Raw genomic sequence first — 22,392 nt, 5'->3', positions numbered from 1 at the left:
AAATATCTGCCGAGTAGATCTATTAGTTTCATCTACATCAGAAAATGGCTGTAATTGCCATTTATGCTGTACTAATCTGTGGTAACCCTAGCGTGCTCACATGCACAGCAAGCAGTGCTGTTGATGTTCAGCCTCTCCAGGAAACAAAGAGGGAGCAGGTATCTGCTGGGCAGCCTGAAACCACCAGACAATGCCAGATTCCCAACAGGAAGCTTTTGGAGGTCTGTCAAGCAGATAGATACAATGCAGTCCCTCAGTATTTGGACAGTGACACATTCTCTATTGTTCCGACTCTGTATTTAGCAAACTAGATTTGAAATGAAGCAGTGACTGAGGTTAAAGTGTTGACTTTCAGTCTGAAGGATCTTTATTTATCATGACTTAATGAGTTTTCCTCCATCCTAAGTCTGATTGAAGGCCAGGAGATTTTCATTTCAAGTATGTAAAGGTTCTCATTTGAGACTGTGAGTTACTCAGGAAACCTTCTGGTTGAATGCTGTCTGTGAATGGTCAATCCATTTCTTTTATGCTGAGTAATCACCTCTTTGGTAAAAAACCAATCTTATCTAAAGATCTGGTCGGATCTTCACCAAACCTACGCCCAATTCAAAGCCTTTTCATCGAGAGCAAACAGGCAGGTCTCTTTCCGAAGCAAATCACTCAGCTTTTATGGCAGTCTTTGTGTTAGCATTCAATGAGCGTGGACAAAAACAAGACAAAGAGTGACCTCTGTTAAAGAAAAGAAAGAACCAAATTTCTCAGCTCATGCTGCACAGATCTAGGGTTAAAGGCGATGTGGGTAAAGGTCAGCTGGAGCGAGGGACCCAGGCTCTCAGATATCAGCTGCAGAGCTGTCTTGCTTCCTCTAAGCATTCAAGTCAATAAACAAATCAAATATTCCTTTTGGTTTTGTAATAGTCAGACTTCTCATTTGAACCCTTTGAAATGAGGTTTATCTCTGATTGTCACCATTAGCAGAGACTCCATTCTGCAGTGTACTTTCACACCTATGCTTTACTGAAAAACCACAAAAATACACAGAATTACACTTGATAATTACCAAATAAAGTTAATTCCACTTTCAGTTCTATATGAATGTTCTCTCAGTCGCTCTCACTCACCCACATGTGCATTCTCTTGTTCTCTCGTCTGTCTACTTTATTTGGTTGATTAAATTACATTTTAATGTCAATACAATTAAGTGCTTATGAAGTTTCATTGTGTTTTTAACAACACTTTTGGGGTTAATGCATTTTTAAGAAATAAATCTGCAAGAGAGTTATTTTTAACTAAGTTATTTTTTGTCCTGTTTCATTTCTGGTCTGTTGAAGAGGGACTGTTCTTGTTAGGAAGACCAATGAATACGGTGGGTTGGGGGGGGGGGGGGGTTCCAACAGTCGTACAGGGTGTGGGCTGCTCTGGAGAATGTTTGTTGTGAAAATATTTGAAGTAGATTTCAACAATAAAAAATTTTGTTGCATTTGGCATATTTTTTTATAGACAACAATAAAAGTTTGTTATCTATGAGCAATTCTGCATTGTTTTGAGATACAGGGAAAACATGGCCAGTTGATGATTTCACCTAGAAATGTATGATTCATCTGGAGTAAATGACTCAGAAATGTTAGTGTCTTGACTGACAAACAGTAATACTTACCATGATTCAATCAGTGACATTACCAGAATAAATTACCCTGTGTTATTTTCAGTCTGTACATGGGACAAATCCTATATCATTCAGCTTTGGGTTGGTGGTAAGCTATGTACCTAATCATGCAGCAGCTTGCCCATACACAGCCTTTCCATAAACAGATGACTGATGTATGTACAGCAATGCACTGGGCAGATTAGATTAAGCCTCCTGTTCTTTCCCATCTCCCCCATCTCTCCTCCCAGTACTGTCTACTGGTATTGAATTAGCTGCAGTCACCAGAAGGAGCTGCTGAAACCTAACAATATTAACAGGATGCTATCTCTGAGCTGATTTAAGCTTCAAATGCCATTGCCTATAATAAATACAGGAAGTGCAAGCGAGAGCACCACATGCTCAGAAGCTGGCCGTTACTGCTCAAGTGTTTCACATTTACTTCCACAAACTGAAACAGAGTCGCACCACCACAAGTGAAGCCATCAATTTCACTGCATGACACAAACAGCAGTCCAAAGAGGGGTTTATTGATTTAAAGATACGAAGAATTTAGATTTAAACATATCAGTCATGGGGCAAATCCAGTATTGAAATAGCATTGATTGAATTAGTCTGAGCCATTTCCTTGCCATTTGCTATTTGGATTTGAAAACACCTGCACACTCACAAAGGAAAAAACATTGTCTATCAGTCACCCAAACCATCATCACCGCCATGACGTAGTCATACAAAATGAGAAGATGCTCAGAGGAGCCCCATCTTATTAAATGAAAGCAGCATGTTTAAAAGGAAAAAACATTATTTGCTAGCAAGAGATCTTGCACAGTATTAACCAACAACGACTTCTTCAAGGAGAATTCTCTCTTCTCTCTGACACACCCCTGACTAGTAAAACATTACTGCGGAGACTATTATGTTGAAGTCAGTAGATGTCCTCTTTAAAGTTGCTTAATCCTTGTGATTTTCATGAAATCAAATCCCATTTTTATACTATTTATGGTTTTCCCAAACAGAGCCATTCAATGTATTACAATTTATATTCTGTAAATTTTCATTGTTAGTGGCAGGGTCCACCCTCTCCATGCTGAATTCAAATTACCACCCTACACATACACCAGTTGCTCTTTAGTTTTATTTCTGACAAAGTAGTTTCCCATGGAGGCTTGGTACTGAAAGCACCTGCTGTTACCATGGTAACCGTGGGTTTTACCAAACCAATCAAGACTGATATCTTAACAATTACGACTTTGAAAGAGCACCCAGTAGATCTTATTGTTACTGTCTGAACCTTCGAACTGTTGTGTTTGAATGTATATCTATTAGGGCTTTAGCTTTAGTAGCTTTCTTTTAAATACAGATCAGTTCCACGATCGAGTTTGTTTGTGCTAAATCTCTTATATATAAAACATACACTAGAGTGCACTGAAAGATAATACATTGAGCTCTTTGTTTCTTTTTGTTAGATTTCTTTCCCAAAAGATACATAGCTTGGAAATAAACTTGAGAAGAAACACAGGGTGGAAAGAATGCACTACTGTGAGAGAGACCATTGTTTCCAGCTGGTGTAGCCAGCCACATCCCCATTTCAGGTTTCATAACTGGTCCTGCTCCATCCTGTAACTGTGGAGCGGTAGGGCCCCTTCCGCCACCACCACCACCACCACCACCACCACCACCAATAACAAAACCATAATTATCCTTTAGTGTGCCAGCCAGCTTACTACCGGCACTGCCATTCAAAGAGAAACCTCAACAACTGCAACACTGCATCCAGCACAGTAGAGAGCTGTTTACTCAGCTAAACAAAACCTTAGGTTGATATCATGCAGAACTGCTGCAACAGAGATGGGTGGCAGCTTCAGATCAGCCTGATGATGGTAATTTCCCAGGCTACCATAAAGCCCTGACTGCTGACAGGGCCATCTGGTCCATGTTTTCTACAATCTACTGACATAACTAGTGTTGTTTTAACCATGTTCATGATTCATATTTGTAAATGCACCCTTTGCTGCATTACTGCATTGATGTTAAAAAGGATGAAATTCCTCCAGAGGCAAGTAAGTGAGACATCAATAAGGTTTTTCTGAGAGAGGCCCTTTGATGCTGCAGAAGCAGGGATTAGTTATACCCCACATGCAATTGCCAGGCATTAAGGGAAACATATTCCATGATGGTCATCCTCATTTAACACATTCTCTGTTATCTTTGGGAAGCACCGTCAACAGAGCCCACACCAGGGATGGGCAACACTCCAAGGGCTTCAGCTGAAGGAAAATCCCTGTTGCAGTGTAATAGTTTGACCTACAAACCAATTCTTCTGTGTGTGCGTGTGTGTGTGTGTGTGTCTTTGCTAGCATCTTGAAATTGGACATGTTCAGCAGGTGATCGTGTTTAAAGCGTCCCATTACCTTTGTTGTTGTGAATGTTATCGTGGTTGTTCCTCCACGGCTTACTTTGGCCTTACAGCTATGACAGATTGGAAGCTTTGTGCGTTCTTCACTCACAATGAAGAACTTCCACAACAACAGCACGATGTGTGTGTGTGCCTGTGCTGTTGTGTACGTGACATTAATCATCATGTGGCACATGAGTGTAAATCTGACCGGTAAAGAATATCTGAGGCTGATTGGCCGGTCACTGTTCAGAGCTGATCACGCTGAAAACCAGCCTTTTCCAACTGCGAGCAGATCGATTGGTACATCTCTAAATAAGATCCATACAATATTTCCTGAGAAATTGACAAAAATGTTATGGAACTAGAATAACAGCCTTGCGGTTGTATGCCTCCCAGACTAGTTTCAGATTACATCCCTGTTTATCCACAGTCATTTAATAAAATAATAACCATTTGTGTAAAATTTTGTCATAATTGTTGTGTGAAGTCTTGAGTAATAGCTAGAAAGTGTTTTGTGAGCTCACACTGACCTTGACCTTTGACCACCAAAATCGAATCAGTTCATCCTTGAGGCCAAGTGAACGTTTGTACCAATATTGATGAAGTTCCATCAAGGCGTTACTGAGATATTGTGTCCACGAGAATGGGATGAACCTGAAAATAATATGCCTCTGGCTCTGGCTGTCAAAACTCCTGGATCTTCACTTTTAACCAGATCAGCACCTAAACTTAATGGGTTCTTCCCTGGCACACGCCTCATCCCTCTAAAAAGCTTGGGCTAATTGGTTCAGTACTTTTTGCGCAATCCTGCTTACAAACAAACAAGCAAACAAACAAACAAACAAACATGGGTGAAAACATAACCACCTAGAAGGAGGTAGAAACGGGATACATAATGACACACACTTCTCTGTGAAATCAATGAAGCTCGTAGCGGAATCTTTTACAGAAAAGGTTTACTCATACATGTAGCTGATTTACTCAAAACAAACACGAGAAAGTTGTTTAAGCATGGAGCAAAACGTCGTGGAAAACGCAGTGGAACTTTGCCTTTTGTTACTCAAAATATATACATTATATATTATACATATATACATTCAGACATTTTTAGACCCATTCAATTTTTTTTACATTTACAATAAGATTTTTTACTGAGTAATACTATCATTTAAACAATTAAAATGTCCTGAGACATCAGCACCATCTGAATGGGTATTCTCTGCTGTGGGTCCCACAGTTAACAGACTACACACCAGACTAACCCCACAGCATGTTAACATATTTTTGAATAGAAAGCAGCAGACAAGCTGCCCGCTATACTGAGGACTAAGGTGGGCCTGGCTTGGCCCCTTCTCCCCTGATTGCTCAGTTCGGCCAGGGGGCCAGCTCTGGTTGTTCCAAATTTCTCCATTTAAGAATTATGGAGGCCACTGTGCTCTGGAACATTCAATGCAGCATAAAGATTTTCTGTGTCCTTCCCCAGATCTGCTCTTGACACAATCCTGTCTCTGAGCTGTGCAGACAGTTCCTTTGACCTTGGCTTGATTTTTGCTCTGATATGCATTGTCAGCTGTGAGACCTTATAGAAACTGGTGTGTGCCTTTCCAAATGACATCCAATCAGTGTAATCTACCACAAGTGGACTCCAATCAAGGTGTAGAAATGTCTCAAAGATGACCTAAAGAAATGAGGAGGCACCTGAGCTAAATTTCTAGTGTCGTAGCAAAGGGTCTGAATTCTTATGTCAGTATTCCAGTTTTCCTTTTCATAAATTTGCAAAAAAGTGTAGATTGATTAGGGAAAGAATGAATTCGAATGATTTTAGCATAAGCCAACAACATAGCAAATGGTGAAAAAGGTGAAGAGATCTGAATGCTTTCTGTATGCAGTGCACACCCACATCACAGGTACATACACTATTGTGTCTGTGAATATATCTTAGCTTCTCAAAATTGCCTCATGAATGTTTGTACAACAGGGTGAGGTCTTGTTCCACATTACAAGCAAATTAAGGTTAATGGGGCCTTGACAGCAGTGATTTACACACTACACTGACACTGAATGGAATTAAGTAATATCTAATACACACTCTCACAAGAAAAAGGGACCTTATCAAAATGCTTTCAAAAATACTGTGTGACAGCAAGTGTGTGTGTTCATATTCATAGCATAAGTACTGTATTTCTACATATACATTTTATTTTCATTTGGCATAATTCAGGCCGTGATGGCAAAGAAATTTGGCATGCATAAATAAAATTCAACAGTGAAAGTTCATTTAAAGTAAACAGTGAAAAGAATCCCTCTTACATTAAAAACCCTAAAGGAAAGTTTTCCATGATGTGTATTTAGCATTCTTTCCATTTTATCATCACTTTGTTCTGCTGGTCCTATGAAGAAATCCCTTTAATAATCAGTGTTTTGAAAGTTCTGTCACTGTTAGTAAAAGGAGAAAATCCAGTAAAATAAATTGTCATTGATACAATATTTTGCCAAATATTTGTTTCTTGATCAAACGTGTGATTAAATATTTCAATACCTATTCCTTAGTATTCCTGTAGTGTTCTTCCTTTTATATGCATCATTTTATCCACTAACCCCATTAAATTATCTCTGTAATGCACTTATGGTACACTTAAGAGACCACTGCATTTTTAATTATGTAATAATTTGGACAACACAAGTTTATAACAGTAACACAACATGTTCATATGTTCCGCTGATAGTTGATAAGAGCATTGCTGTATGTAGAAGGATATAAAACATGTAGTTTACAGTCTTATGTCTTGCACTATTCACTTCACTGTGGATTAGGTCAAGTTGTTCTCATGCTATATCATACTATGTGTGTGTATTGTGCTACTATATAAATTATCTCCCCGAATGCCACTAAAAAAAAAAACATGCCTTCATACTGACAATGGGTTATTCAAAGTCAGGCAAGATGGCGATCATGCATGGACTTGAAGAAGTTGTTAAATACTACTGAGGATGTACATAGCATGAGACAGATAAGACCACCAATTCCCACACAGCTTTTACTGGAACACAGAACAGCAACTCTCATACTGCCCAGTGTAATGTTCAAATACAGTGGTGCATTAGCGCAAAATTAAACTAAAGCTTTTAGATTGAGGGGATTAAAATTCCCTGGTTGAGTCCATGTGCAGAATGTGACTTCATCCTCTGCCATATTTAATTCTTGTGTTAGGATATATCAAATGATGTGATTATGATAGCATTCCAGCTCATTGCCGCATACCGTCCTGTCCTCTCTTCTTGCAATCTTAAAGGTCTCCAACAGAAGCATTAGAAAGCCAGTAACAAATTATTAAGTAAATCAAAGCTGGCTTGGGTTTAAAACAGGATTTTAATGTCTGCCTCTCACAAGGCCACATCTGTCATGTTTTAGCAAAAGCATAACATATGCAGAGGATTTAGATGAGAAGGATTAATATTTGAGATTCTGATCTGATTCTTGTTTGACAATCTACTGTTGTCAAATTACTACATTACATAAGGTGTACTTATAAATATGCAAGTTTGCATTTGAACAGCTTATACTTCAAGCACATCACTGGAGAGGGCAGAGAAAGGTTAAGAGCCACGGCCATGATGTGTACAGAAAGGTTATTGCTAAAGGAAATTTCAAAAGGTGTAAAAGCACTGATACTTGCAAAAATAACTGAGCATGTGTCCCTAAGAGCTACAGAGGAATATACATATACATATATATAAGTGTTATGATGCTTAATTGATTTAGTCTCACCATTTAGCTTTAAAGAGAAGGGATGGATTAAAGGCATTAAATGATATCAAAGGACCTTTTGGGACACACACACACACACACACACACACACACACACAGTTGCAGTTGTGAACAGTTAAGATATATTGGACACAAACATAAACATGATAAAAGACTATGGAAGCAAAAATATTCTTTTACATGAAGATTAGATTTTATAATTAAGTATTTAACATTGGCATGAAAACAGCCCAGTGTCTGCCTGATCAATAACATGGCAGCATGGCAGTGAATCTACTATGTTTTGGGGCTGTGGGGCAGCCTGTAGCTCAGGGAGTATTGAGTGGGTAGGTAGGCTGTTAGTAGATTCTACTAAGTATCAATGTATCCTGAAAGCTTATGCTTCAGGCAAGTGAAACTGAAACTAAAAAAGATACAAAAAGAATACTTCAGCGCTAAAACAGTCTTCTATTTCCACAGCAAGAGCAGACAGGCTCCTAGCTGATGACATTTGGGGTCTATTTCTGGCAAAGAAAGTTGCAAAATCCTTTATAAATACCCCTCTTACCATTTTATTTTCCCCTCAACTGATTATTTTTAGTAATTGTGCATTAACTTTACAGAACAAAACAGAATTTAGCCAAAATGCTGCACACCACTACATGCACTTTAGGTAACTTCAGCTTGTGTTCGGTGGCAGTTTATCAACCGTTTCAGAAACTCGTGAATTGAATAAGCTTGTTGAATAAACTCTCATTCTGTGGTCACCCACAGCCTGTCTGAACATCCTGTCTCCCTGCCCCTGTGTGGCCCTTTTTTCCAATCAGTTATATTTTCTTTTTCAGTTATTTGCAAAGCTCCAAAATTACAAGTTTGAAAGCACAATCTAGTAAATTTTGATAGTGACGTGTGCAGCTTTAGAAAGGCAGCATCCTCATAGGCAGTTCTTACAAACTGCTTTTACCACTGTAGAGGAATTGGTCAGGCAGTACTTGTGGGTGGGAAGCCAGGAAAGATGCACAAGCATGTTGTTAGTCATGGCATCTGTGCAGAGTGCAGTGGGATCTGGGGGTAGTATGTATAACTACTCATATCTACATAAAAAGATGTTCCTTTCTTTTAAATCTAGAAAAATATGCAGCTGCATGCAAGAAAGAGTCATCTTATCTGCATAAACTACAACAGCTGCCTGGCTCTGGCTCAAACATATAGGTCCAGTGAGTGTTATCAAAAGACACCCTGTCCAAAAACCCTCACACACACCTACATACACTACACCATCGAGCCAAAACCAAAGAACATGGGTCAGGTACAGTTACTTGTTTCTGAGGGGCCAGCAGTATAAAACTTTGATTTATGGTACACTGGCGGCTCTGTGATTAGCAGTGTTGCATCGCAATGTTTGCATGGTTTCCTCCCACACCAAAAGACAAGCACGTTCAGCACTAGGGCTTAGGAATACTCCTGCTATTGCCCTCGATCAAGTCACGAACCTTAGAACTGGAACTGGGCCACTGGCACTGAACTTTGGCTACTTGATCCTTCTAAAAAGGCACATTTTCGATAAGACGCAAATAAAATGAAAAACTGGGTTTGACTTAAGCCAAACTTTTTATACCCTACTGCCTAGGGGTGGGTGATGTATCAAAAATACTCAATGTATCGTGGCTTGAGAGAGAGAAAGAGAGAGTGTATCAGGAAAATCCTGCCTTTCTCCTGTTAAGTTATTGACATAATATAATTATAACCAACAATGGGTTTCTGCTATGACCATATAGACATGTGGCCTCCTCTATCTATATAAGCAGTTGCTAAAATTGGTCATATTCATATAAAATCCAGAGAGTGAAACTAGTGGATGTGTCAAAGGGTTTTTATGAAGTGCTATAAAGGACATTTCAAAATATCAAGGTATATATATTGTGTATCGCAATATAGACTAAAAATATTGCAATATTACTTAGAGGCCCTGTCCCCCAGCCCTACCACCGCCTCAGCACAAGGTTGATTGAGCGACTCATTGGTGTAGATGTGTAGAATTACACAAATAGCCGTGCTAAGAAAAAAAAAAAAAATCACACGTGTAATAGACAAAAGAAATGCTGACTGTATGCGCTATAAGCACTGCATGGCATGGCAAATTCTGCTAAGCCCTCAATTACAGCTGTGCAGCAGCCGAGAGGTCAGACGGTGGGAGTGACGCAGAAGGAGCACAGAGGGATCTCATTACCTCAAATGCCTCCTTGGAGCTATGGATGACTGGAGGGAGGGAGTCTGAGGATTTAACTAATAGCATCCTTGTCTCTCCACTGAATGTCTCCATTAGCACATTTATTTGTTCCTGTACCAGACTTTTCATACAGCTGACTGCGTTAGTCTTAGTCAAGCCTCCGTGCACCTCATCGTGGTCTTTACACTGGTTCTGAGTTCTCCAGTGGCACACTGACTCTCAATGTAGGACTTGTCTGTGGCAGCTTTACCGTATGCAGCATGGCTAAAGTTACAAGTTTTGTAAAAGCCACCCCCTATGTTTTGTCGCTGCGAGCCAAGGAATGTGCATGAAAGCATCGCTGCTGAACAGCCACACTGTCAGGAATGTCTACAGGCAGCAGCACCCTTCCTGGGGTTTCTGCGGCTGAGTGGGAAGAAGAGTTTCTGGGCTAGCTGGGTGAAGGCAAGGTTCCTCCCACTGAGCATCTGTCTGCTGTGCAGGATTTCTCATGAAACAGCTTGAGATGACTGGAGTTTCACTGCTGCCCATCCCAAATATGAGTCACAGTCTCGCTCTGTATTGCGTATAGACAATCTCATCCTGGTGTGGAGAACTCATCTTATGTGTTGAGGGTATGACCACAACCAGAACTAAAAAGAATGCTTTGTCTGCATATTTCAAAAAGGCAAAGGGTAGTTATTGTTCAAGAGCTAGCTAATATGCAGCTTGTGGAAAGACAGATAACTCATTAGATTAGAAACAATGCCAATTGAAACTATATCTTGGACCGAGCATCAAATTTCAGTAATTTTAGGTACTTGGACGCACAAGTGTGCTTCTTTGTCCTGTAAACTTAATTTTGATCAGATTGGATCATGAAGGGCATATGTGCATATATTCTGTACTTTTGTTCTAATAAAAAATACCATGGAAAGACCAAAACCAACAATGCAACTTATGAAAAAAAGGCTCAAGAATTTCCTAAAACAGTAGATCACTGTGGTGATGTCCCAATCAAGTTTTCCGGCCCCAATCCGATTGTCGATTACAAATCCAATCTGGTACTTTATGTACTGAAATGTTGAAAAATATGCTTGACTAATTGATTTTCGCTGTATCTGACACACCTTATTTTTCACAAGCTTCTTGATGCAAATACTTGAGGTCCTGGTTCAATGGACAGGATGTGGTCTCTTAAGACAGAAGACACATCACTCTGATGGATTGGTACGACTTGACATAAACAAAAACTGTCACCTCACGACTGTACAGCCGTGTAACGGTGTGGTGTTTCTTTTACCTCATATACAATCTTTGGCTGAGTACAGACACCATCTGCAGAAAGCACACAGACGTAACAATAGGAGACATTTGTTATTTTAACCAGCAAAAGCTGCAGTTAGTGCCAGCTGAAAATGAGAAGCTGCCACTGGAAAGTTTTGTACACTGCTCTTTTATTACCATCAGAGCTCATTGAATCTTGTATTTTGCCAAAAAATGTCAGAACTCAACATCACTCACCAGTGCGCCAAAATATTTTTTCACATTTCCATACTCCAATTTTCACTCGCATATGCTGTAGAGACTGGCTGTGGTAAAGGACAAAAGCATTGCAACACTAGCAGGCTGAGGTGGACAAACACAGTAAAGAAAGAATCTGGTTTTTATTGGCTTTATTTTAACCAATACTAATCTATTAAAATATTCTGAGACCAGCCCTGACAATGTTCCAGCAGCAGGAAATAGTGCATTTGTTGGGGACACTAATAAGTATTTATAAGGTCCGAGGGATTTACTCAAAGTAAATTAAAGTACACATTTTTATAGTACTAAAGGAACATCAGTACATTGTTTTTAATTATTTAAATATGGAGCTCTACGGCATGGAGCAATGAGATGTATCAGGTTTTGCATATACACACAATACTTCCTGTTTGGTTTTGGTCTTTCCATGGTATTTGTTGGTAAGAAAAATATAGAATATCAGAATTCTTCAATTAATATAACATTTATTTAATACTGTATTTGATTTAGTCAAAGTACAGGTATGACATTGTTCATACAGCTGTGATTAAAACTGTTGACCAAAGTACAACAGCCACCAATAGAAACAGTTTCTCGATGAAATCAAAGAAAAGGGCAAAACTGTAAGCTTTTGGTCAGAGATTACCATCTACCTGCTCTTTGCTTCACTTGAAACTGCTTTGTATTGAAACAAACACACACACTTTCATTACACAGGCTTCGTCTAAAAGAGGAACAGAGAGAGCTTTTTGTTGAGTATACTGTCAACTGTTAGCACTTGTGGTGTGTGGTATAGTGTGCTGCTACATGTTCTGGATTACACTGTTACCTTAAAAAACTTACCATGTCTAAGCAGCATCAGTCTTTCTGGTATGTATGTTTGTGTTTGACTGTGAGTCAGTCTGTGGCACACTGCATCACTTTTTAAGCCCTGAAATGTTAAAATATTGTAAATGAGCCGACAGCAGGAAGACAAACATTTTTCTACCAACCCTACAATTTTGTGCCTCCCACTCTTTTTGCACTCTTCACCTCTCTACTCTCCTCTCCGTTTCTCTCTTTATTTCTTCTAATCTGAATGCATTTCTTAAGTGTTGAGCGTCAAACAAGCACCCAGGTTTTCAGTGCTCTGATAGCTCTTGAGTGAAGGCCAACCATACCCTGTGACATACAGTCGACCGCACACCATCTCACTTCCTTGGCAACAGTGACTCATTTCCCTAACAACGGTGCAAGGACAGCTTCATAAAAAAGGGAACCTGCAGCCACTGCACAATTAGTCACAGATGGATGCTGTTATGCAAACATCCACTGATTTAAGCCAGGACAAACAATATCAACAAACAATACACCCCTGGTCAGTATCACTAAAAGGTTAAGTAATTACAGTCACAGGATGAATTAAGCCAATTATGAAAAACAGAAATGTTTGACTAATTAAACTAAACTATATTGAAAGGTACATATTTGAAAACCAAGTCCAACAAAAGTCAATACACCTTTTATTTATGAGAATCCATTCCTTTATTTTTCTTCTTCATTATTTTGTATGAACGCCTTTCTTTTTCTTGAGAGATTGGATACTCCTGAAAATAGATGATACTAGTCCTGAACAAATCTGTGCAGAGATGTTCTGCCATTCTTCACAAATAATTATTTTCTTTTCTGTTCTCTTCTTTGCTAGAGGGAGTTTTGTCGCTCTATCTTCTCCTTTAAAAGGATATACTTGACCAGGTCCAGGTTTTTACTTACTAGTGTGATTTTTGAAGTGTGTTTGGCATCATTATCATGTTGGAAAATTTTTCTCCTGTTAAGCTTCTTGAGGCTGGGAATCATCTTTTCATTCAGAATATAGGCATACAAACTTGCATGTATTGTGACTTCAATGTTGTGTCCCTTACACCTTCTGCTTTTCATGCAGCCTCATATCAGCAAAGAAAGCTGTGGTGTACACAGGTTATTTTATAACCTTGTTCATGCAGTTATCCCCGACATGAAATCACAGGTGAACTGACTTTGCTGCAGTGGGAACAGGTGTACCCACTTTTGTTGCATTGATGTTGTATGTTTCAGGTCCATATTTTGAATGTAGTCTTCTACCAGTTAGTTTTTCATTATACCTAACAAATATTTTAAGATAAAACTGTTTTTATTTATTTAACATGTTGGTGATATTGCACTGGGGCGTACTCGGTTTTGTTGTCACAACACCTAACACAAATCATTTCTGCTCAGCAAAAACTGAGTTATATAATTCTTGTGTCAACTAGAGGACACGCTGGTATCACAGGTTAGGCTAGCTAACCATACTTCATTAATGGAATAGCATTCTTTTGACTCTATGTGACATCTGAGCCTAAAGCATCGGGTCACTCCATTGGACCAATGCACCTCAAATGGTGACAGCAGTGGCCCGTGTGACAGCCTCACAAAGGACACAGTGAGCATGGGTCTGTGTGTGTTGCGTGTACACAGCAACAGAAACAAGATCTTTGAAAAGACACGGTCAAAAGAGTGTATCAGCAAAATCTGGAGGTAATTTAAAATCAATTATCAATAAAACTTTTCATATAAAACAAACAGATGAGATTCTTTTTGTCAGCGTCATTCACACCACTGTCATCTCTCTATAAACAGTGTAGGCAGATCAATGCTAATTCTAAAAGAACAAGATGTATGAACGCAGTTCACAAAAGACAAGAGAGAACCAGGCAGTGTTGCACGAGTGCTTTCATTGACCGTGCTTGGTGAACGGTGACTGAATGTATCAGTTTGCAACTAATGAACATGAACTTGAGTATCGTAAACTGTCTCAAGAATTAACAATGCCCACACAGCAGAAGGTGGTGGTAATGCAGCTTTTTGGTGCATTACCGAAAAGTTGTTTGCCAACTGCCATAAAACATAAGAAGAAGAGGAGCTGTGTTTTACGGTGGCATGCAAGGCTTTATGGCACCTGGCATGCATCCAGCATCATCCGGCGTGGCTAGTGATGGCAATTCAAACAATGCAGGGGTGTCTGATACCATGTGGGCAGAGGGGATCGGGTAGCATGGTTGGCCATGGAAACTCTGGACATGATCTGGGACCTTTTTACGACTCTCGCCAGCTACAGCGCTTGTTGGGTCCCATCCTCACAGACCTGCAACAAGAGGCGTCGCCCTCACTGCTTGCTCAATGACTGATCCTCCTCAAATGGAAAAGACTGCATCATTTCACAAAGGCTGGCTGACTGATGTAATGGCAAACCTCAAACTCGGATGACATGGTAAGGTATATATCAATTAATTTGCAGATTATTTTTTCATTAACTAGTCTGGTCTATAACATGTAATAATGGCCAAAAGAGTTTTTACAGAACATTATGATGTCCACATGAAGTTAACCTTTGACCATTTGGATATAAAATGTCACCACTTCATAACTTTATTTTATTAGACATTTGTTTTAAACTGTGTCGGTAACAGCTGTGTCTGGCCACAGCTGTTGCTGGTACAGAGGCAATACCTGAGGTAGACAAGGTGAAATCTCTTTAAATGTCTTCTTTTGTTCAATCAATGGCCAAAAACCCAATGATATTCACTTTAGAGTGTTGTTTGTCAATTAAAAGCAGCAGTTTGAATTGTGCAGTCCACTTCCAGCCCGTCTACCCAGTTGCATCTCCCTCTTGTATCTTGGTGTGTCTGTTCATTTCATAGGGCATCTACCAGCTCTTCTTCTCAAACAGAGAACCAATCCTGGCTAATCACTCATTAACCAGCCGAACACAATGAGCGGCTTGTTGACGCAGCGAAGTACCGCGTGCCCCCCTGTGGCATGCAAACACTACACATTTCTGAAAGAGCAAATACACATACTCATACAACAGCAACAAGCAGCAGCATCAACAAAGAGCAGACCTCTGTGTGCCAACTGAAAAACTGCATATTTCACACTCATTAAGCTCTACGTGGGAAGCTGATGCTGTGGAGTAGATTTACTTAAGACAAAGACAAGTAATATTGGAAATATCTTCACAAATATAAAAACTCACCAGAAATTCATCAAGAATCTTCTAAATGGGTAATCACAGGGTTACAAAGACTCGTGTCTGAGAGCTTTTTAGCCGCTGTACTGCAAATTCTTCCTTTCATTTAATGTCCTCAGTTACTAATGTCTTTCACAGGTAAGCTGTTTTTCAGCTCAAAAGTGAGTTCTGCAAACTCTGTGTCTCAATGGCACTTCTCCAGATGGGGTGCTCTCATAAGCATTACATAATGTCCTTGAACCACAGCAAGCACAAAAAACACTGAAATTGAAATGGGGAAAAGAGAGAGAGCAAGACACCCACACATCTGCACCATCCACTCTCAAACGAGCATTCACAGGAGGCCTGCGAAGGCTCATACTGGCTGCGGGGTATTTCAACATTCGACACAGCGTTCAATCCTGACACACAAGGTTATTTCATATCCATCCACATTATCTCATGCACATGCATTATAGACGTATTACTCAATGTTTAGGATTCTGACTGTATAATTGCTTGTATCTTTTTGGCTGTAAATATAAAATGATTCACTTTGAGCGTGTGCTGACATTGAAATACATTTTATCACGTAACTGCTGAAGGCAGATTGTAATTAGTGTTTTCACAAAGGGGCTGTGGGCGGAGAAGTTGCCCAGGAAATGGAACAATTTAACAGACAATAGGGTGAAGAGGCATTTCTCTAATGGCCCTCCAAAACATCCCATCTCAGCGGCACTGATCCTCCACTAACAGCACAAGTAAAAGAGGGCTTGGCCTTTTATGGCCCCTGAAGAGCTTTCCTGAGCAAGCTACATTAGCAGTCTTGAACAAATGTGGCTGAAAACAAGAGGCTAGATGATGTCAATCGAATATACAATAAAAATACAATACATGTGTTACTATATGCACAATCTACACACACGGGGTGCTACAGTGTGACCATTTTTAAAGCATTAATGGCAAATGGCAAATGGAAGCACATGCCTTTGGAAAAAATGTCACTGTAGATCCACTATAAATAATTTCCACAGACCTGCTCATACGTAACGACATAAAAGGAATGACACTTCAACATACCACATTGATGTATTCCGCTAAATGTGCCCTGTACACCCAGGGCATACATGAAAACAGTGGGAGTATGTGCTAGGAGCTGGTAAAAAGCATGGCGGCTCTTCCAATCCCCTATAAAAGCAATGTTTTCAGGAAGCCCTGGTGGTCAATGAGTCAAGGTGCTCACCATGAACAACGTCCCCGTTCGTGTCTGGTCAAGGATATTTGTTGCGTGTCTTTCCCCATCTTTCTCTCCCCTTGGTTTCCGTTATCTCTCCACTTTTGGCTACGCTAGGCATTATACATCAGCAGCAGGAGTAGACTCTGCAGTGTTTCCTGAGAGGAAACTTGTCCAGGACATGTGGAGTTGTATACACAAATATACATCAGCCCTATTAAGCTGCCAAAAGCAGGTTGGCAGAAAGTCTGGAATTCACCATGTTACAGTGAATAATAATACACAGTATAATTTTGAATTGCAATGATTCATCACATTTGTTATACAATAAATAAAAGTAAAAATAACAACGTGGACTGGTGTTTTGCAGGTTGCGTGGCCTTTTTTAAACTTTTTTAACAAACTTGCAACAGTGACGTCACTAACTGGGAAGTTGACCTAACCAACATGTCTGCACTTGAGGGAACCCCAGACAAGGGGAAAAGATCCAAACTCTAAAAAGAAATACCCTTGACCTGCCAAGTCAGGTTCAAAACCAGGAAGTCCTTGAAGAGAGGCAAGAGTGCCAACCACTGAGTCACTGTGCTGCCTTTATATTTAGGGCCTTTATGTATCCTTTCACTAATTGCTGCTTTTCAATAGACTTGTAACAGGTCTGTTAACTAAAGTGCCTTTGTCTTCATGATGTAGTTTTCAGAAGGATATTGACTAACCAGATGTTCGACCTTTCAGACACAGGTGTATTTAACCAAAAACTACTTGTGAAACCTTGATTACAAACAAGTGATCCCGATGCAGCTTATTATTTGACTGTAAAAATCAACTTTGCTGCACTAGTGATGATTTATGTGTCATACTAAAGGAGGAGGAGAATATTTGCAATCAACTGGTTTGTACTCTTTTTTTTATTGTTATCAGTTTGTATAGATTAGGTACAACTCTAGGAGGTCAGATCAACAGACACTCAGCATGTGTTATCTAACTAGTTTGCAGGGTTTTAGGATAGGAGCGGCTGACATTAAAATGTGTGGTGCCAAGTATCACCACAATCAGTTAAGATTTTATCAAGTTTAAGTCACTGATGTTAGCAGCATGAATTTAAGTGGTTGCAAACTAACAAGAGTCTTGCCTTTCAAACTGTCAAGAGGTTAAAGTGAGAAAATAAGCTTTCAACATTAGGAAAAATAAAACCGCTTGCTCAGAGTTTCCACTGGAAAGTTAAGACAGCGACACTGCGTCTCCCGCAGATTTGATTCTGTCGGTGACTGAGACCTTTGAGCCTTGGATGACTTTAGAGAACCTGGTCCCTATGACGTCCTGCATGTGTTCATTATTTTTCTACAAAGGGAAGTTTCCTACATTTTCACAGCACAATATGGGGGATATCCTGGGAGTGATAAATGGGGAGAGCCATCAACAAAGTAAAGGTCATCTCCACCCAACACTCACTCACTTAGACCAGTAGGTACTCAGATGAGGCTAAAATCACCTTAAATAGATCAAACAAGCCTAATCTGGGTGAGGAACAATCCAGAGAGTTTGGTGGTTCCAGTGAGCGTGGCAGTAAGTGGCCTGAATCACTGACCAATGATCTGATGACCAATGTTTTTGCTCTGTTTTTATACCTGGATTTACATCCTTACTATGTTTTAACACTGACGTGTTGTCAAAAATGTAATATGACTACAATGTGTCAGAAGTCATTCTGAGGTGAAATTTGAAGCTAAAAGTGGACCATTGCGTCTACTTAACCAAACAACAACTACAGCATCACAAAATCACTTTGTACAGGTAATATGTTTGATTTCTCTCTTAATTTGCATTTTAAAAAGCAGCACAGAAAAAGAGAAGGGGCATTTATAATATGAATGGAAAAGGCTGTGGTGAGGAGGGATTAGTACTGATCTCTGGCTTTGAGCACCAGAGTCAGAGTTAATGAGTCCGATTAGTCCCCAGTGTGTGTTCAGGGATTAGCACACTGTCCACCAGGAGAAACCCTTCTCATTTCAAGCCTGGGGAGGTGGGGCAGAGCAGAGAGCCTGCTCGAAAGTGGATGAGAGAAAGTGAGGATGAAAGATGAGAGACAAAGAGAGAGAGGCGATGGGAGAGCAGGGAGAAGTAGAGTGAACTCATCAGTGCTATGAGTGACTAGACGCATTTGGAAAACATCACAGCGTCTAATGACAACAGAAAATGCCTATTATGTGAGCAATTGCCCCTCCCTCCCTCTGTGAGAGAGTGTGTGTGTGTGTGTGTGTGTGTGTGTGTGTGTGTGAGGCAGAGATAGGAAGGAAGTCTCAAACAGTTGAAAGAGGTACAGAAGGTTTTTCCTGACACACACACACATCCCCAACAATTTAGAAAAGACAGATCACACATGCACTTGATTTTTAAATAATTCTCATTCTGGGTGGAGTTTACTGCAGCACTCCTGCACAAATCAGATACTGTCTGATGCTTTCCAATGATTATACAGAATTTTTTTTTTTTTACCTTTATAACAAAAAAAAGACAGCTGTCTGCAGATTAAGAAAGATTGTGAAAACAGTACTAGAAGAGAGAGTATGTATCTCTCTGCCTGACAGATGGTGTCAAGCCTAGCTCTAAAGAGAGCCTGCAAGAAGTTACATTTACATTTCCTGTGGAGGTTCTCCATATTTCCTGTCAAGGTCACTGTCATTGTCAAGTACTAACTGTGCAACTACTGAATGCATGTATATTAGCAGATTTGTTTATGTGTGTGTTCAGGCAAGCTACACAAGTCTGCAGCATTCTTTTTAGCTTCAGTGAATACGTATAAACAACAAATGTGGCCACTAATGCATACCAGTGCAAACTAAACAAACACTTTGTTTTTCAAAAGAGAAAAGCCCCAGTTCATCAGGAGCCGTCGTCAATGCCTGGGTAAGATAAACAGTAAATCTACCCCTACATGATACAAACGTATTATAATGATGCCTAAATCAATGCACATTAGTCCACAAAAGCCCAAATGATCTGATTCATTTTGTCCCAGGGATTTCAAATGCATCACTGTTTCTACTATGCAAGGGACATAACAGTGTGCACAGTTAATATATAATCTAAAAAATAAATAATCTCTAAAATAAATGCCCTGTTTTGGACAAGTCTTAAAGATGGACCCTTGAAAGTACATTAACCTCACTTTGGAAAACACTGCTTTCTGCTGCCTACATGATAAGCTGAGGCTGCATGACAGAGGAAAAAGAAACACAAAACAACTCTACCACTGGTTATTAAGAGACTTGTCACAAAATAACAATGAGGATAGTAGACTCTGTCATCACTCTGAACAGTACAGATCTTTTCCTGGGTTGTTTTCTTTTTTTTTTGGTTTGTGTGAGCGCGTGTGTGTCTGTGCTGCACATCCCTCAACAAACAGCCCCTGTCCAGATCCATCAAACTGTAAAATCAATCTAGTAACATGCGCAGTCACAACAAGCTTCCCATCATGTCAGAATGAGATACATCACAGCACCACAATGGATAATTGCACACCGATAGCAAATGCCAATGTATGTGTCACAATTTAGATTACAGATTTTCTATAAGAGGGCCTATGCATGGCAGCGGCACATTGATCCACTCATCCATGACCAAGAATTTAACCCATCCTACTGCGCTTCCACTTTGTAGTCTTGCATACCTATTATACTCAAACAAACCAGGGCCATGCCTCACAGATCAATACCCTGTTTGCCCTCTCACTTGATTTTTAACCCTATGCATTTCTTCTTTCGCTCAGACACTTGTGACAAACCAGTTTTATTACCCTCACTATTTAAGGACATTTGGCCTCAATATTTTATGCTAGCTAGATAATAAAAGCAGTGAAGCTCTGTTCTCATCACAGAAAACCAGTTACTGGTAACCCCATAATCTGCCTCCATTTACTAGGGCAAAATTGACAGGGATTAGTGATGTAATCATCCAAATAATACACACCCCACACGCCATGTCAGTCATCCTTATGCAGATGGTGACACTATGTACGCTCCATACGGACAGAAACATGAGGCCAAATGTATCTATGTGCACTGACTTATACTGCCAGGAACACGTTCACCATCCCATCACAGGATTTACACATTTTTCATACTCCCATTATCTGCAAACATAAAACGAGGAATTCAGTTTACACTGCAAACACCAACAGCCATTAAGCTTTAGCAAACAGCTTTAATCAGCAGAACCACACTCATATTTTCTAGCAAGGAATCAAAGTGCCAGATGATGTTTTCACAAGATATTTGTATAGCTACACAATTCAGAAAACTGCCATTACAATCTCTGATCCTAAACTAATGTCTGTTTGTGGGATCTCTGCATTCTCAGTGGTTATATCAGCTACCCTGCAGCATTACATCCATGCAACACATTGCTCACTTCTAGGTTAATAAAAACACTGGAGGGTGACATTACCTTAAGACATACAGAACCAAAAGTAGCTGCCAGAATAAGTGAGATTTTTTTTCTAAAGCAGTGAACTGACCGTTCAAGTTTAATAATCTTTTACTTTAGTTTCATTCAGTGTGACTGCCTTTACTTTCTCATGGCACAGCTCCACAGTAAAGTCAACAGCTCTGTGGTATCACATGTCATCAATTAATAAGAGCAGATGACTGCATCCTTTCCTATGACTGGTTTAGGCCAAACAATGCTGACATTAAGTTCTTAATTTCTTCAACTAAAGCCATCCATGCACAAAGGAATGTACTAGCTGCAATAAACCAGCTGCATGTTTCATAATCCTAGGGCATTTCTATTGTTCAAAACCTCTTTGTTTTATTTGATAATTTGTACAAAAAGACTAAAATTACAACTGAAATGAGAGGGTACGGGCACTCATGAAAAGAGGTGCTACACCCGTAACACATGTCAACATAATGTTCTTAGGAAAACATAAAGAGATAAAATCTTTCAAGTCAGCATCTTAGACAGCACAGCGGCACTTCTGCATACTAGTAAAAAAACAAACATTTCCTGCCCTGAAAATATTCAGGGGTCAGCCTTATTTGGAGGAACACCAAGTCACTGACACAAGACAACATAAGGTGACCAGCAGACTTCTCCAGGCCTCACTGCAGTGTTTGTGTACGGGCATATCCCAAAGAACTGATCAGAATAAAAGCCAAATCTGAAAAGATCACACATTGCATTAGTTTGTCACGATCACAGCGGCCGCGGCTTCACTCTGCTCAGTCACACAGAGGAAGACAAGTGAGCCACTGACACACCGGTGACACAGGACAACACAATACCACCAAGCAAATCAACAAGTTCACGGCGAGATAACACACGTCCTCCGCTTTAAAAACTGTGGCTCACTGGACAGCACCTCAGTCCAAGTGGGCTGAAGTGAGGAGCCTCGCATCAAGGCTGCGGACGGCGGCAGCCGCCAGGTGGAGGCGCGGCATGAACGCCCAGAGAAGTCAGCATTTTGTTTTACTCCTAACTCTTGAAAAATGTTCCCATTTGAATGAACTTCGACCCAAATCGAAAGCTCTTCGCAGAGGTTAAAAAAAGAAAAAGTTTTCGGCTCGAACACGCGTCTTTCACCTGTTTCTGTGTAAGCGCAGCAACAATTCACCTTCCCTCGGCCGG

General features: G+C 40.0%; 1 protein-coding gene across 2 annotated transcripts in view; it reads right to left on the bottom strand.

The window, feature by feature from the left end:
• adcy7 (adenylate cyclase 7) overlaps positions 1 to 22,392 on the bottom strand; it is a 57,929-nt gene that overhangs the window by 35,311 nt on the left and 226 nt on the right. The window lies entirely within an intron of this gene.

The sequence above is a fragment of the Trachinotus anak genome, unplaced genomic scaffold, assembly GCF_046630095.1.
Source record: "Trachinotus anak isolate AG129_WGS33_773 ecotype Australia unplaced genomic scaffold, CSIRO_AGI_Tana_v1 ptg000011l, whole genome shotgun sequence".
Taxonomy (NCBI): Eukaryota; Metazoa; Chordata; class Actinopteri; order Carangiformes; family Carangidae; genus Trachinotus; species Trachinotus anak.
This window is presented reverse-complemented; position numbering and strand designations above follow the sequence as displayed.